Here is an 8,170-nt window from a genome sequence, read left to right on the forward strand (position 1 = left end):
GGATGGGAGCTGAAGCTCGACGAGAAGCCAATGTTTACGTTCCAAAACAGGGATAAACACCTGCAATCATAAGTAATAATTCTTTCATTTGCGCACTTATTTATGAATACCTTTAAACTCAATCTAAAATAAATACTAACCTTATCGACCTCCCACCATGCAGGATAAAGTTTAGCTTGTCCATTGCCCAACGTAAATGATTCATCTCGTTGATTCTTCAAGTGAACGGCGTTAAAAGACGTCGGCATAATTGTATATCGTGTATTTCTTTTATTTTTCTTCAGTTTCCTAATTATTAGAAGACGTGACACCCACGCATCGATATGTTGTTTTACAAAAAAAGACATATATTAGTGACTTACATAAATTTTAAAAAAAAATAATCAAATTGAAATATAAGAAAAATATAAGACTTACCCCTCCATCAAAATAGCCATTGTCTTCGACCCCTAATAATACGCCCCACCAAGGCCGATCAAGCAACAAATAGATATCATCGTTGAGCTTGCATATGTCAGTGAAATACCCCTGGCTCCGCTCATGTAGATAAAAATCAACTGCGGTCTTAGCCCAAAGGGTGTTATCCAGAATTGTGTCCGGTAGTTGTCTCCTCTCCGCTTCAGATACCGGAATGGTACTGGCCGGTAACTCATACGAGAGCCAACTCTCATCCATCATGTTCGGCACGTCAGAGGGTTTCTCAAGAATCTTACATATGACGCCATGTGAATCGGGCTCTTGAATGGTGGGAGGGACCTCTTCAACGATGACAGTGGCCTCTTGAACGGTGGGAGGGGACTCTCGAGGAATGATAGGGGCCTCTTCAACGATAGGAGTGGACTCTTGAGGGATGACAGGCGAGTCAGGCTTCTTCTTGCGGTGTCTTTGCACTATTGGGGTGTACGAAGACTTAATAGCACGTGCACGCCGTCTGATGCGTGAACTCCGTCGTGCAAGAAAAACCCTACATAAAGCATCCACCTTATTGGGCCACTAAATAATTAAATACAAAAATCAGTAAATAAACAGACATGATATTTAAACAGTGAAAACAAAGACAAATACTACAGTGAAAACAAAGACAAATACTACAGAGTATTAAAGAATACACAGTTTAGCATAATTGGTAGCAACCGAACAAATTTACTTCAACCAAAAGACAAAACAAAGACAAATACTAACTTCACAGTGTTAAAGAATACACAGTTTAGCAGAATTGGCAGCAACCGAACAAATTTAGTTTCAACCAAAAGACAAAACAAAGACAAATACTAACTTCACAGTGTTAAATAATACACAGTTTAGCAGAATTGACAGCAACCGATACTTCAACCAAAAGACAAAACAAAAGACAAATACTAACTTCACAGTGTTAAAGAATAAACAGTTTAGCAGTATTGGCAGCAACCGAATAAATTTACTAAGCAATCTAAGTGAAATAGTTAATCTAAGTGAAATTACGAGTAAATTTATCATCAAGTTAAATATGGAAAATGTTAAACTTACCTCGTTGCGTAGAGTATGAACCTCATTCTGAAACGATACTACCATCTCACGTAGAGCGGCAACCTCACCACGTAAAGTAGACACCTCCACACGCCATGCACCATCGTTATCGCGTAGAGTACCGATCTCCTCACGCAAGGCATTGACCTCATCACGTAACTCCCTTGACTCATCCCGTAGAGGTGGAGGTGGAGAACAGGGAGATAGAAGTCGTGGCATCTTTGCCGGTCGCCTATCATGAGGTGATGGTGGAGAAGAGGCTCGATGATGTGACGGGATAGGTGATGGCTCTCGTTGTAGAGGTGTATAGTCGGGTCGATCAGGTGATGGCTCTAGGTGAGGTGATGGCTCTCGAAGTGGAGGAAGTGGAGGCTGCTCATCATTCGTGCCATCAAGAAAACGCTGACTAGCTTGCCACCAATCAGTGGCAAGCTCAGCCTCCGTGGGTGTCAGTCTCTGTAATGGAGTGTTGGCCTCCTAAAAATAAACTCAAACAAAGTTAAACGTCTACTATTAATAACTTGTTTATATATGATAGTATTTTTGTTAACTTACATTATTTATTGTCGCATATGGTATTAAGTCTTCCCAATCCAACAGACGTTTCCTCTTCCAGGAAATAGCCCTAGGAATATCATTTGAAGTTTTTAATGCATATGTCCGCATGCTGGGGAAAGCCTCGAATATCTAAATCTACAAACAATATAATAACAAACATTAGTAATTGTTAAATAATTAATTATAATTTTGAAAACATTATATAGAAATTCTTACCTTAAAGGCCCAAACAAAGCCTGACAAAGTGTATTTCGACCCATCGCCACGCAAACTTTTGCGGTCATCAAAGGCATACGACAACTTAGTCCAGGTAGCTTTCCATATATACGAACCCCACAGAAACAGATTCCATGTATTTAGGTCCTCTACCAATAATATTAGCTCCTGAGGAATAGGTTGTCTGGCCTCTCTGCCTAAAAAGCCGGCATACAAAAGTACTAGAAGGCATACTCGGACAACATCGACGTCATTCATCCGAGTAAAACCATCTTTCTTATTAAACAATTTCTTCAGGTCGTCGACGTGTAAGTTCGGCTTCTCTATTGACTCATCAGGAAAAACCCAGGATAACCATGATGGGCGGGTGATATGACGAGTGTACCGGCCTACATCATCGTGTCCGAATCGTAGACCAGTGATTAAGCATAACTCCTTCCGCCCAAAACAAGTATACGCCGGTGGAAAATGAAACCATATCTCTTCCTCACCACGTTGTATACTATCGGGTAGATCGCTAGTCATGGTCTGAAGCCACAAATGGGTCAAATTAGCATCTCCACCCGGATGTTGTACTCTCAGCCATGGCCCGAAGCAGGTTTCCTCAAACAATTTTCTTTGTGCAGGTGAAAGCTTCGAAGCAATTGTAGTGGCTAGGCTAACTTTATTCCTTAATGTCAATGAAGCCGAAAAAAATTTCTACAAAAAAATAAACATACCAAGTTAGATATACCAAAAACTACACTGTGAAGATATACCAAAAACAATAAAACATAAAGAGTAGTAGTTTATTCTTGAAACTAAAATTTGCAACATTGTTTTGTCTTTTGGTTGAAATGAAAATCGCAACAAGAGAATGACTATCGCAACGCGGAAATGACTATCGCAACGCGAAATGAAAATCGCAACGAGAGAATCGCAACGCGAAATTAAAATCGCAATGCAATTTTGGTTTCGCGTTGCGATTCTCTCGTTGCGATTTTCATTTCGCGTTGCGATTCTCTCGTTGCAATTTTCATTTCTCTCGTTGCGATAGTCATTTTCGTGTTGCGATTTTCATTTTCATGTTGCGATTTTAAGTTTAGAAAATATTCTTCTTCTGTAAATTGAAATTTTAATGGATTGCATTACTTCAACAAAAAGACAAAACAAAGACAAATACTAACTTCACAGGGTTAAAGACTAAACAGTTTAGCAGTATTGGCAGCAATCGAATGAATTTAATAAGAAATCTAAGTGAAATGGTTAATCTATTATTGAAATTACCAGTAAACTTATCATCAATTTCAATATGAAAAACCTAAAATAATGCAAAATTTTCAAAATAAAAATAATTAAAAAAACTAACCATCGGATGTTGATTTTCCATTTCTGAATGATTGTGAGGGATTTCTGACTGTTAATGGTTGTGAGGGATTTCGCCGGTGATGGGGACAGAAATCTTCGAAGATGGGGACGGATTTCGCCGTAGAGAGTGAGAGATGGAGATGGGGCTGAGTTGTGATTTTAGGTTTTAGGTTATGAGTTGCGATTACGGGATATACTGTGGACGGTTCAGTGTTCCGATAATTAATATTCGTGTTTGGAATTTGAAAATAAAATACGTGTAGCGACTCTAATAGCACTTTAAAAATCGCATTGCGATTTACGGATACGCGTTGCGATTTTACGTATTGTCGTTGCGATTTACGGATACGCATTGCGATTTACGTATTCTCGTTGCGATTTACAGATACGCGTTGCGATTTACGTATTCTCGTTGCGATTTACAGATACGTGTTGCGATTTTACGTATTGTCGTTGCGATTTACGGATACGTGTTGCGATTTTACGGATACTCGTTGCGATAGTCAAAATCGCGTTGCGATTTATATGTTCGCGTTGCGATTTTCATATTCGCGTTGCGATTCTGGAAAATCGCAATGCAAATTTGTACTATCGCATTGCGATTCTTCATAATCGCGTTGCGATTCTGGGAACTGATTTGCGATTCTGAAGATCACGTTGCGATTTTTATTTCGCATTGCGATTTTGTTGGTCATTTTGGCAAATCCAAAAAAAGTTGGTTAAAATCGTATATTATAAGATTTTTTTTGTCACTGAAGTTATTTTCTCTTTTTATTATGCAAATTTTAAGTAATTATTTTCGCAAATAAATATTAAAGATTAGAGTCTAGATGTTAATTCTGAAAATTTTCTTGTTTTCCTATATTTTTTATATTGATAAAAAATTTCACAATACAAATGTCTGTAGCCGACTCTGGCTAAGGTGAAGAACACCACAAGTGTTGTGACAAAAAATAAATCAATGTATCAAATTCAGTAGAAACTAAGGCTATATATAAGTCGAGTCGAGTTCGAGTATTATTAAGTTTGACTCGATTCGAAAATTCATGAGTATAAAATTTTCAATTTTGACTGGAATTTGAAATCATGAATTGAAGCTCGTAAAAGCTTGAAAATGTTCGAAATGGAAAAAAATCTAAACTTAACTCTCTTAAAGCTTTAAACTCAAACTCAAACATGAATCTTAAATACAAGAAAACCTTACAATCTATTTATAAAAAAACTAATACATAAATGTTAATATTATTAATAATTTATTTTTAGAAAAAATAAAATTTTAATAATTGCTCACAAGCTTTTCGAATCGAATATCAAATAACTTATTTTGGCTCGTTAAGAACTCGGATCAAGTTCGAATCTATTCGAATCAAATATGTATCGATTTTTAACCGAATCTATATCAAATAATTCAAGATATGTATCGTTTCATTTACCATCATAGTAGAAACTCTTTCAGAATCTTTAAGGTTAGCTGGGGAGTTCTTCAGTGCGACACCCTTAATATACGGCTAAAAAAATGCATTACCGGTTTTATTTTTATTTTTTTAATAAAACCGGTAAAAAATTACCTAAAACATTATTATTTCTACCTAAAACATCATTGTTTTTAACATTTTCGGTAAAGTGTCCAATAATAATAAAATCGGTAGAAATAATAATATTTCCGATAATTTTTTACTAATTTTATTAAAAAAATAATAACCAAACCGATAACATTTTTTTTAATCGTATATTAAAACCGCCGCACGTGATCATTTCCCATAACTCGGCGTAGTGCATAATGCCTGCCTTTTTCTTCGTCTTGGTTGTCACAAATTATGAATTCGAGGACATCCACGTCACCCTTTCTATATTTATATTATTTATTCATACCATTTTCATTCCCATCATAATATCACTCTGCAGAGACTCACTATAAAATCTCATGGACCCATCTCTTTCAGTTCTCATACAATAATTTGTGTAACGGTAATGGACATGCCAACTTTTCTGCAATCTTTACAGCAGCATGAAATCTTGTTGATTTCATGTCGCTTGTTCTTCTCACTGTTGATCATCTTCTTCATCGTCTTGATTCGTCTAACTGGCAAAAGAAAGCTAATTTTACCGCCGTCGCCGTCGAAACTGCCTATCATCGGAAACCTCCACAACATCGGCAATGTCCCCGTACTCGTCGAGTCCTCCGCCGATGCTGCCCGTGAGATCACCAAAACTCATGATCTCACATTCGTAAACAGACCCAAACTCAGCATCTTTCAGAAACTTCTCTACGACTACAAAGACATCGCATCCGACCTTACGGCGAGTATTGGAGGCAGATGAGAAGTATATGCGTACTGAATCTTCTAAATAACAAAAGGGTTCAATCTTATCGGGCTATAAGAGAAGAAGTAACGGCTCTAGCACTGGAGAACGTTCAAAAGTCTAGCTCTTCCGGCTTGCTAGTGAATCTAAGCGAGCTCTTTTCGATGACTACGAACAACGTTATCTGCAGAATAGCTTTGGGAAGAAAGTACAGTGAAGATACGGGCAAGTTCAAGAAGCTTTTAAGGGAGTTTACAGAGTTTTTGGGTACTTTGGATGTGGGGGATTATATTCCATGGCTTGCATGGTTAAGCCATGTCAATGGATTCAATGCTAAAGCCAAGAAAGCGGCCAAGGAGCTCGATGAATTTCTTGATGGAGTGATTGATGAACACATGAATCACCATAACAAACAAGTAAATGATTTTAAAGGGATTCAAGGTGAAGATCAAAAAGACTTGTGGATGTTCTGCTGGAGATTCAGAGGCAAAACACATTTCCTTTCCCATGGAGAGAATGAACATCAAGGCTCTTATCTTGGTAAGAACTAAGAACTTCACTCAGTTTGCATAACATAGCTGTTCACTGTTGTTTTCACTGCAAAAAGAAATCAAAATATAAGAAATTTCTTAATGTATGAACTTGATTTCTTTCCAGGATATGCTTGCAGGCAGTACCGACACGACATATACACCCCTGGAGTGGGCAATGGCAGAACTCTTAAGGCACCCAAAGGTAATGAAAGAGCTTCAAAACGAGGTCAGGAAAGTATCTGGTGGAAAATCGAGCATGTCGGAGGATGATCTCGACAACTTGCACTACCTAAAAGCAGTGATCAAAGAGATTCTCCGTTTACATCCTCCTATTCCATTGTTGCTTCCAACAATATCAACAAAAGATGTCAAGATCCAGGCTATGACATCGTCGAAGGAACTCATGTTATTATCAATGCTGGGCGATCGGAAGAGACCCCTCGTCATGGGAGAAACCAGAAGAGTTTCTTCCGGAGAGGTTCTTGAACAATGCATAGATTTCAAAGGACATCATTTCGAGTTGATTCCCTTCCGTTCTGGAAGGAGGATTTGTCCTGGTATCCTGTTTGCAATGCAAATAAATGAGCTGTTGTTGGCAAATCTTGTGCACAAGTTCGATTGGTCATTGCCCAGTGGAGCGAACGAGAAGAATTTGGACATGACCGAATCGTTCGGCATGACATACACAAAAAGTCCTCTCTAATTGCTGCAGCAAATCAGTGTCCTTTCTAGTGCAAACCCTCTATCTACATATGTAATCTATGTTACACGTGCTCTTAATCTGTGCTTTTCGTGTCATGATCGAGGCATTAGATTTCTAAGGCCTTTATGTATCAACCTATGCTATTTGAGGGTCCTGAGAGATTGCCCTAACAGCATAAGCAAAATATATCTCATGTAATACGATACAGAACATACATAACACAAGGATTTGAACCCAAGAACAAGCAACTTCATGAACTCTGCTAATTACTATGGCTTTCGCTTTCAAAATTGGATCCTTAAACATCTCCGGTCACTAAACGAGAATTCAACCGTCATCTTCGGATGATTTAACTTTTAATCGAGTCCTTCAAGAAGATCAATAAATCCTGAAGATAGCGACCCACTTGCTGTGCACAAATGAACAAGGCATATGCAACCACAAAAACACCAACCTGCAACAAAAAACATGGATTATGTTAGCAAGTACCTACACTCGAGCTCTTTCGGCAGGAATGATGAAATCGAACAATTACCAGGCGGCAGAGTAATCTGTAGGAAATGAAACTGATTGTTTGAAACTATTAGCTAAAGCCTTCAATTTCCAAAGCATTCATAGTCTCAAGTTCATTCTTTGAAAGAACTATTGTATTAAGATTGAAAATGAAAAACACTGCCCCTAAAAAGAAAAAGAACAAACATTATACTTGGAATTGCATAACCTGCCTCTTCAGGTGTAAAAAGCAGCTAAAACTTACCACTAAGAAAGCAAGAAGCCCCCACAAGAAAATTCAATTTAATAGATTCAGCAATAATATCATGAGATTCATCCTCTTACATATGTACAGGGGGGATCTTACTTCACAAAGATGATAGTGAAGATCAAAGTGAAAAAAATCGGATAAAAGAAATGAGAAACGAAAATTTAAAGCTGGGGAGTAAGGAAAATATACCACAGCATCCCTTCTTTTTGCAGTACCCATATCTCATTTGTTTCAGCTCAA

The 8,170-nt window shown here is 37.8% G+C and overlaps 1 pseudogene; it reads left to right on the forward strand.

Moving 5' to 3' along the window:
* Positions 1-5,610: 5,610 nt before the first annotated feature.
* Positions 5,611-7,196, forward strand: LOC120160428 (annotated as a pseudogene).
* The last annotated feature ends 974 nt before the right edge of the window (positions 7,197-8,170 follow it).

The sequence above is a fragment of the Hibiscus syriacus genome, unplaced genomic scaffold (assembly GCF_006381635.1).
Source record: "Hibiscus syriacus cultivar Baekdansim isolate YM2019G1 unplaced genomic scaffold, ASM638163v2 tig00002847_pilon, whole genome shotgun sequence".
Lineage (NCBI taxonomy): Eukaryota > Viridiplantae > Streptophyta > Magnoliopsida > Malvales > Malvaceae > Hibiscus > Hibiscus syriacus.